We start from the raw sequence: 9,824 nt of genomic DNA, 5'->3' as shown, positions 1-9,824 counted from the left end.
TTTTTTGCATCACTTCAACAATTGGGACTTCTTTGTCCCAATGATTAATATTAAAGGCAGGTGCTATTGAAAAGAAAGAATATTTTTTTCATCATTTAAAACGAATGTATTTCAATTTCTTCCGACACTAACCTACTCGATGGTTATTTATCCCCCAAAATAGATTGTATTGCTAAACACTAATTTCACCCTCGAATAAGACCGTAAAGGACCCATTTTCATACTCAAATACCATTTGATTTTTGTAGAACCAAAAACATGCATCTAGGCATATATTTCGAAACTCGTATCTACAAATAAAGAAGGAAAACTTGCATTGCCGCACATATATCAACCCGGTAACCAAGAACAAGCTTGATACTGATTTTTGCATGGGCATATCGATTTGCGTAATTAATTAGTGCCAAAAATTGAAAAGGCATCAACGACAAAAGTAATAAAAATAATATAGAACTACAATACACCAACATCTATTTTCGAGACATCCATGTACGGATAAGATAATTATCCTTCTATAACTCACCTTTTGTGGCTAACTTGATGTCGTTATATAAATCCACTTGAATGGTTCTTCACATCAACCTCTTTCACGGGCCTTAGTTTGTAAGTCTACCGAGCTTTTACTAAAAAGCAAACCAAGCTTTGTCCTCTTTAGTTCTTTCCGTCTTTGTTGTGTCCATGAAACCAATAAAATTAAGAACACGACATAAAAATTATTTGTAGATGTACCATGTACCTCATGATGTTTCTCAAAAAGAGAGACACACAAACCCGTGAACGAGAAAAGTGACATTGTTGCGACCCATTCTCGTAGTTTTAGATTTTAGGTTCTCCCGAAGTAAGGCACGAATACATCGGTAAATTTTCTCTTTATGCTCAGCGATGATGCGCCCCGAGTAGAATTTGAGTTTGGGAGCACTATCAAGAAGCTCCATAATTCTAAAACAAAGATTGATTATCAAAGCGATTATCACCGATTATTTTATTAAATGACGAGAACACTACACAAAATTATTATCACATTCATTTTGTGGTAATGGCCCATGAATTCGGCGATAACGTGAGTAGAAAATCTAAAGACTCCTTACGGAGGAGTTTATATATCTAGTATCGGATAAAAATCGACATTACCATTTCAATTCTTCATATCTTACTTGCAATGCACTTAACGTTTAAAAAAAAAAAAGTGAATATTTTGGAAAATAGCGAAATGTAATTTAAAAACTCAAAACGCCTAAAAGTCTAGAAGGCTCTTCTTTTGTGAATCATTAGGGAAGTATGACATAGAAACTTTTATACTTATGACCACTGGCTACATTCACCGCACCTCTCAGCTTTTATGATGCTTGATACATTGACTATCAAATCGGTGCCTTATAAATGTTTCTCACCGAAGCACTTTGCCATTTCACTAATGGAATCTCTTTTCTCTATAATTTCTCTTAGTCCTTTCTTCATAATTTCCTGACAAAGATAACTTAGTATTCACTTCCCCGAACTTTGATGCAACTAATAATACACAAACCTTTCTATTCTACTTGGACCTCCTGACGAGCTCAATTTTGAACATAAATGTTATGCTGAAGGGTGAATCATGAATGTGTGATAAATATATGTCATTGAACGTAATTTTTGAAGAAAGCTCCGATTATGAAAACACACTCATTTACAATAAACCTCCCTCTTTTAGTGAGAATGGTAAAGAACAAATCACGAGAACAACCTTATTCACACAAACAAAGCAAAACCACTCCTGAGGCAACATAACTTGTATAAGGTTAATTACGTATTATCTTTATGTAATTAACCTCCTTTGTAGATTACCACCGTGGTAAACAAATAGGCTCTCATCATGGCATTATGGTCTAATAAACACGCGACATAACAACAAACATTTACCAAACATTTTTTTTTTTTTGCGAAGGTAACATGTCAAACATTTACCAAACATTTTCATTAGGGTACCTTAATGAGACATCCTAACACCAAAATTTCTTACCATGATAGCTCCTTGGAAATTTCATCAAGGTATCTCAAGAATAACATTACTTGAACGTGATAAATGATAAAAAAGAAAGTAAATCCAAAGAGATCACGAAGACTCGCAACCAGCAGAGCTCGGGACTTTTAACTTTCCTTTTGCATTCACATTCTTCTCGTCTCCCTCTCTCTTTTGGGATAGTAGGCTAGCTTCCTTAGACAATGTTTCTTCGGTAATAGTGACTCTTTCCAAATAGAGCACATGGCTAGACTCAACATCTATAAATTGAGCTCCCCTCGAACGCTAAAATGGAATGAAAGACAAAATCGAAATAACTATATTGAATCACACGAATAATACAACCATAAACAATCTCGCGTGTTTCATGATATTTCTATATTAAAGTCTAAATTTTTAATCTTAAGCTAGCATTTAATTTATTTCTAAAGTAGGCACATCTGTACAATATGCATAGAAAATATAAAGTACAACAATTTAACATCATAATTAAACACATAACATCATAATAAAAGAGTATAGAAATTAACTCTTATAGTTGAAGCGTTGTCCCTTTTTCCCCACAATGCACGAGCAATTTCCACTTTCAAAGACCTATGAAATAAAAAAAAATTGAGAGCATTATATTTGGTAATGGCTCATGTATTAAATTTTCACCAAAACAACGTTCATAAGGACTAATTGCAATATGGAGGTTCAATTGGTGTTTCTAACTGTAAAATAACAAATGCATGGGTGAAAAATCTGAAGAAACACTAAGAAGTTATCCATTTCCCTACTTGTCTGTAGCTATCCATGTTGATGGTGAAGATATCTAGTGAAGTTCCGAATGAGTTCCACGCTCATAGTTCTATCTCTTTGAAACTCAAAAAGAAACTAAGAGACATGCATAGTTGATTATAATCATATCCATAAGGGGAAAAGGACTTATCTAGTTAAATCCCAAAAAAATTGATAATCGACTACATTTGTATCTAATCCTGGGCTCGTATGGAATCATCAATAGTCACGTACGAGATTCAAATCTTGCATTGTAAATATATAGAAACCTCCAATTTCAAAACCTAAGTTCAAATCCCAAAATCCCGCATAAAATTATAAATTAAAACAAATTACCCCATGAAACACCTCGATTACGCATAGAAGTAACATCAAGCGAATCAAGAACAAAGAGAAACATAAGAGAATACAACTACTCAGAGGTCCCGGAGGAGGTAGGCAAACAAAACCCGAATCTTTCTTGGTTTGATTTGTAAGCTTTACGTGTCTAGCTTGTTGAATGTTAAGGAAAATAGCCGAGCTCTTCATGTGAAAATGTATGTTCCAAAAAGCATTCCAAATGCTATAAATGGCATGAAAACAAAATTGAAACAAATATAATAAATAAATCACACACATATCACTACCATAAAATCCGAAAAAGAAAACCCGTCATTGGTTGTTCATAGACTACACCGACTAAATTTTGAATCCATAAAATCAGTATGAGATATTTCCTATATAGAAAAGTCAATTAAAGTAGTATTAGTCCGGAAAAAAAGCAACATTCTCGCAAAGAGATTAAGGACGAAATTGAGAAATAAAAGGAATGAAATGAATTCGGAGGAACACGAAGAGAGAGTTAGGTAGAATAACATTAGCTATGAAATTGAAAAAATCTGATTAGAACAAAGATTGAGACAAAAAATCGACCTAAAATTGCACATCAAGTTGAGAAGATGATGTCGAAGAGCAACGTTAAAGTTTGGAGAAAAGAGAATGCCGAAGTCCAACCCCATTTTCTCCATAGTTGGAACAAAAGATGAAAGAAGTGGAAAGATTCTTCTGGAATTTTTCTGTTGAGAAAAGCTAAATATCTCTTTGTCCTTGAGCTAAATGACGGATTTGCCCTTGGTCGTAAATGACGGATTTGCCCTTGGTCGTCCAAGGGCTCACACTTATTATATAGTAGAATAGTAGAATAATAGTTGTGTGTTGTTAGTTATCATTAGAAGGTTGGCCCTCATCAAAAGTGATCTACTAAAGACTAAAATATATGGGCCTAATTAAATACCTCATAAAGTATGAGTTACTATGTGTAGAAATCCAGTTGTAGTTTCTAGTTTAATGATGGGCTAAACTAGATATTAACATAACTTGTGCAATTATAAATAAGAGGTTATGGTCCCCAAACCAGACCTAGGTTTTTCTTCTTTTCTAATTTTCTGTCTTCAGTAAAGAATAAACGGCTTACATCTAGGTTTGGAAGGCCAAAGACCGCTAGTTGACCAAATCCGGTTTTGTCATGGATTCAGGTACGCTTCCGCATCTAGTTTTACATTCTTGATGTTTTGACATGATAGTTCTTGGGAAAAGATGAAGAATTTCATCTTAAAGTTATTTAGTTCTAACAATTGGTATCAAGAGCCTTTATCACGTTAAATCATTGAGAAAAAGTTATTAAGTTTCTGAAAAATTCTTCCGGCACTATTACATGGCTATTTCAGTTACAGAGTTATGTGGTGTGGTATGACTTTAACAAAAGTACTACTTGATTCATTCGTTGTTTTCTTTTTTTTTTTTTTTTTTTTTTTTTTTTGGGCGGGGGGTGGGGGGTGGGGGGTATTAAATCATGTTCAGCCATTAAAATGCTTTTGTAGTGCTTAAGGTTTATCTAATTTTGATTTTCAGCAAATTACCAAGAATTGTTTTTTTTGCAGCATGTAAATACTGGTTAAAGGAGAATCTTTTTTCTCAAATATTTTGATTTTCTGTGTGGACTATATTAATAATCAACAAAAAAAAAAAAAAAAAAAAATTGGCAGCCACCACTTTCTGGTTAAGGACAAACGTGAAACTACAACTACGTAAATTTTTTTTTTTTTTTTTTTTTTTGGTTTTAAGTGTCTCTTTTGTGACATATGCTTGCTGCCATGAACTATTAATGTGATAATTTTTTAGATAATTTCCTTTGGTAGTAGTTCAGTAATTAAATATACTTGTATTCAACATCTGGCTTGGAAATTTATATGTTCCTCGTATTGTGAATTTAAATCTGAATATTGGAATAGTTATAAATATATTTTGAGATGAAAAAGTTAAAGCTAGATGTCGCCAAAGTGACCTCTCTTGTGAAGATTTATTTGTCTTAAAATATAAAAAGTTTTGTGTGTAACCTATGTGACCATTGATCGGCCCAAAGGAAGATTAATGTTTAACAGAATTACATGTGCATTTTGTGGTAATAAACGTGTAATAATTATTTGGTTTTACGTGTGAATAATTAAATCGGCCCAAAGGAAGATTTACCATTCGGCATGTTCTTTTATTATCAGTATTTGATTACTACGACAAGATATCACTTACAAGTTAACATTTTGTCCAAAGATGAAATGTTAATGGAGTGCTAGGTATCTTGAGATGGGGTTTACCTTTATTCAAATTTATTTTCAGTTTTGATATAAAACTTATGTGGGTTTATTTTGTAATTGTTCTTTGATTCAGCTGAAATTACACCAGCAAGTATTACTACCAACATCAATTCCATTCCCATGCTAAATAGCACCAACTTCAAATCATGGCAAGAGAACCTTAGCATAGTTCTCGGAGTCATGGATCTTGACCTTGCGTTAAGGACTAACTCTCCACCACCTCTTCTGACAAAATCAAGACACCTCGGATTTCGACGTTAAAGTCGCATCATGAGTTAGTCGATGTAAGTTCAAAAAGAAATTATGTTGAGGATAAAAGGGATTGAGTTTATTAATAAAAATGGTTACAAGAGTCTATAAATAATATTAGTAAGTGGCGGAAGATTTGGAGGGTGAATGAATCAAAGAAGCATGAGTTTCGTCAAAAGTCGGCAAGTTGGGAATACGATAACTTGTACTTTTGGGTGAGATTAGGAGTGCTCCACCTGCTAAGCAAGTAATTATATGAAGTATTTTAATCATATAATGGTCTTTTGTCAAGTTTGAAAGTCAAACGAGTTGTAATACGAAAGTCGACAAAGGGCGTCGCAAGTTAAGTTTGTAAATTTTACTGAAATTTGGATCAGATGTCTTGGAGCTTTTCTCTCAATCTACTTGGAGTTACGGGGTGATCCACCTACCAAATCGAAGGTCTACGAGTCTAGTTTCCAGAGCATTTTTTCGTTCGTCGATACGACATCAGAGTAGAGAGATATTCGCATTTCCGTCCAGGGACATAAACTGCCGCGGGAAGAGTGGACATAGTCGGTGGTCAAAGTTGTCCTTGTGTATATATTCACCCCTTCCACGACTTGTCTCTTATTTTTCCTCTTCCTAAGACCTCAAAACCCTAGAATTCATCCTTAAATAGTTCCCCATCAAACACAAGATAATCAAAGGGCAAATTATACAAGTCTAACACAAGGAGCAAGGTAGTGATCTTCGAATCGGTAAATTCTTGCTAATTCGATCTTTGGAAGCAAAACTTCATCAAGAAGCAATTTATAGTTTGGAGTGATTTGCATAGTTTGAGGTATGTTTTGATCCCTTTCTCCTCTTCTTAAGCTTTATAAGTTTTTAAACCTGAGAAAATAGAGGGAAAATCCCATATGAATAAGTTATGGTTAAAACTTGAAGCTTCCATGGACATGGCTAACTTGTTGAGCTATTTGTGTTGGGTTTGTTGTATTGTTTGGAGTCGTGATGGTATGGATTGAATCATGGTAGTAAGGAGGAGTATAAAAGTAGGTTTTTGGTAGTGTTTTACAATAAGCTACACTATAAAAGATCTTACAAACTCGTGCTACTTAATTGCTCCATAAAATGCCTAAATGAAGATTTTTATTGGCTATATGCTCAAAAGTTGATCTCAAATTGTTAGTATCTTGTAGGAAGTCGGTATAAAGTGTTCAAGGCTTATGGAAATGTGTATAACTCCAATCGACGAGGTATGTGTATGACTAGAATTCAAATGAGCTTTCATTGAAACGTTATTTCCGTTAACTTGTGTCGACCACGTTCAATAATGATCGAGCTAATCTCTATTTCATATATGACTTGTGTCAAAGTACTTTCTATGGTTCCACATCTCTTTTGGTTAACGATTAACGACCTTCCGTTAACTTGTATCAACCACATTCCGAAATAGTTAAGATCATCTCTTCTCATGAATAGCTTATAGTGGAATACTTTCCCGCAGTTCGTATCTATTGTTTGTCAATTGAAGAATGATGTTCATTATGGTACTCTTCACGTCAAAGTTGAGGCAGTTGTATTTCCAATCATTTGAGTTGATCTTTACCTCACGTGTAATCCGTATCAAGTATATTTCATATTCTTTACATTTATGGTCTTCTTGATTGAAAGCTAAAGAACGTAGCGACAATAATGAAAATCGGAGGGTAACGACGACAAGTCACTCCGACTCTTTCTATGATGTCTCTTCTGAGGTCAGTCTTGCATTGCACTTATATATACACACACACACACATATATATATGTACTTTATATATATATATATATATATATATATATATATATATATATATATATATATATATATATATACACACACACACACATATATATATGTTTCTATATATATATATATATATATATATATATATATATATATATATATATATATATATATATATATATATATGTATTTATTTTCATTACCGAGCCGTGCTATAGTCGGCCGTGGCACTTATATGTGCACCTAGACATGTTCTTTCTTTACCGAGCCGTGTTGTAGGCGGCCGGTAGGCACGTTGTATTTATTTCTTTGTTTGTTGCCACTAGGCATCCGTGCATTGTTGGGCAGAGATGATGTTATGATGATGAGCTCACCCTTACGCGAGGGATTTATTATTGTTATATGATATGATATATGCCTGCGTGAGGAATGATTTTACGGGCATGCATTTATATTTATATCATGATTATGGTCGCCCTCGGTGGCCTCGGTTGAGAGTTTCGGTGTTGTCTCTATATCTTTTCCCAAGTTATCCGTATCTCTTATGCTTATGTTATGTTTATGCTTCTTGCCTTACATACTCGGACATCTTTCGTACCGACGTATTTTGTCTTTCGTGATCATGCCCACGGTGCATAGACGGATTGTTGTACCTTTCAGATAGGATACCAAAGTTCGAAACAGGATGTTCGCACCCATTCTCCGAGTTGCTTTGGTCGAGTCATTAAATGCAAGTGTGTGTGTATATATATATATATATATATATATATATATATATATATATATATATATATATATATATATATAGAGAGAGAGAGAGAGAGAGAGAGAGAGAGAGAGAGAGCTAGAGAGAGAGAGAATACATCGGGGCCACCGTCCCGACCCGCCTGATGCATATTAGTGCTCTTAGAGGCTTACGGACTATCGCCTAGTGTACGGGTATTGTGTTTGGCCTTGCCGCCTTCCGACTAGTTGTCTTTCTTGGTTGTGGCCTTGTTGGCCCTAGTTATGCATATATGTGTTGTTGGGCCTTTTCCGCTGCGAAAGTTGTTATGATATACTTCTTACTATTGTTATTCAAATGCCTTGTCGGCCTATGATTCACGTTACGCAGTTTAGATATCACGCTTGGTTCGCTCGACCCTTCGGTGCCGAGAGCGCGGGGTGCCGCCACTCCCCCAAGGTTGGTGTGACAAGTACATCCGATGAAAAGAGGGAGAGATGGAAAGGTGGGAGAGATCAAATCGCATATGTATGATGATCATGAAGAAGGCCATTCCAGAATCATTTAGGGGCAGTATGTCTGACAAGGTTAAGACAACTAAGGAATTTATCGCTGAAATTGAAAAAGTATTTGTCAAGAGTGAAAAGGCTAAAATTGGTACACTTTTGACAAGTCTGATTTCAATGAGATACCAAGAAAAAGGCAACATCAGGGAGTTCATAATGTAGATGTCTCATCTTGCTTCAAAGTTGAAAGCACTTAAGCTAGAACTCTCTGAGGACTTTCTAGTGCATCTAGTTTTAATATCCCTTCCATCACAGCTTAGTCATTTTAAGGCGAGTTATAATCGTCGTAAAGAGACTCGGTCTCCGAATGAGCTCATCTCACATCAGTGTTCGGAAGAGGATAGATCAAGCAAAAAAGACAGAAAGTGCTCACTTAGTCGTTGTTCCAAAGGACAAAAGAAAAGACAAGAAGAGAAAGAATAACGAAGTCGGATATGGCACCACGAAGAAACAACATGCGAACCATCTACGTGACCGGTTGTTTCTTTTACGGAGCCGCAAAGCTGCGTGCTCTAACTATCACGCCTGGCGTGCAAAGAAAGGTATGCTTCTTAATTTTGTTTGTTCTGAGGTTAATTTGACTTCGGTACCAAGACACATATGGTGGCTGTTGCTCCCAAACGCACACGCAAGTATACGTGGTCGTACAAGTAATATAGACTGTTAAGTCCAGATATCGATCCCACAAAGACTTAGATTCTACCGTTAAGCTAATTCAAATGAAAACTATTCAAGAAAATGAAAATCAAGATGTTTATTGTACTAAACTAAACCGAAAAGTAAACAATTTGTGATGGGTGTTTTGTAGTGGAGAATATCTTGACAAAGATTGTAAGAATTATCGACGAGAGAAAGATCTAGGTCATGGCTTTCGACAATCCAGCTTGATCTTCGTACAATTCCACCTATTTTATTTCCGGGTTACTAGTTGACGGTTAATTATACTTTGTGATATTCTCTCGAACTACTCACAAGCTTTGTAGATGTTACTATAACGCCTATATCTCTATGGTCATCGAGGTAAAGTTAACGCATTTATTTCTCCGTATTCAACTAAGTGGCTAAAGGGTATATTTCTATCCCCGTAGCAAAACGATTAAATCGAACA

At 35.1% G+C, this 9,824-nt stretch overlaps 1 long non-coding RNA gene across 1 annotated transcript; it reads right to left on the bottom strand.

The window, feature by feature from the left end:
• Positions 1-2,114: 2,114 nt before the first annotated feature.
• Positions 2,115-3,181, bottom strand: LOC132045565 (uncharacterized). Its single transcript, XR_009412464.1, has 4 exons — positions 3,064-3,181; positions 2,779-2,984; positions 2,530-2,593; positions 2,115-2,284 (listed from the first exon to the last, which is right to left on the bottom strand). It is a non-coding gene; the product is annotated as an uncharacterized LOC132045565 (long non-coding RNA).
• Between the last annotated feature and the right edge of the window lie 6,643 nt (positions 3,182-9,824).

Source organism: Lycium ferocissimum, unplaced genomic scaffold (assembly GCF_029784015.1).
Source record: "Lycium ferocissimum isolate CSIRO_LF1 unplaced genomic scaffold, AGI_CSIRO_Lferr_CH_V1 ctg7077, whole genome shotgun sequence".
Taxonomy (NCBI): domain Eukaryota; kingdom Viridiplantae; phylum Streptophyta; class Magnoliopsida; order Solanales; family Solanaceae; genus Lycium; species Lycium ferocissimum.
Note: the sequence above shows the minus strand (reverse complement) of the source record. Positions and strands in the feature narration are given on the sequence as shown.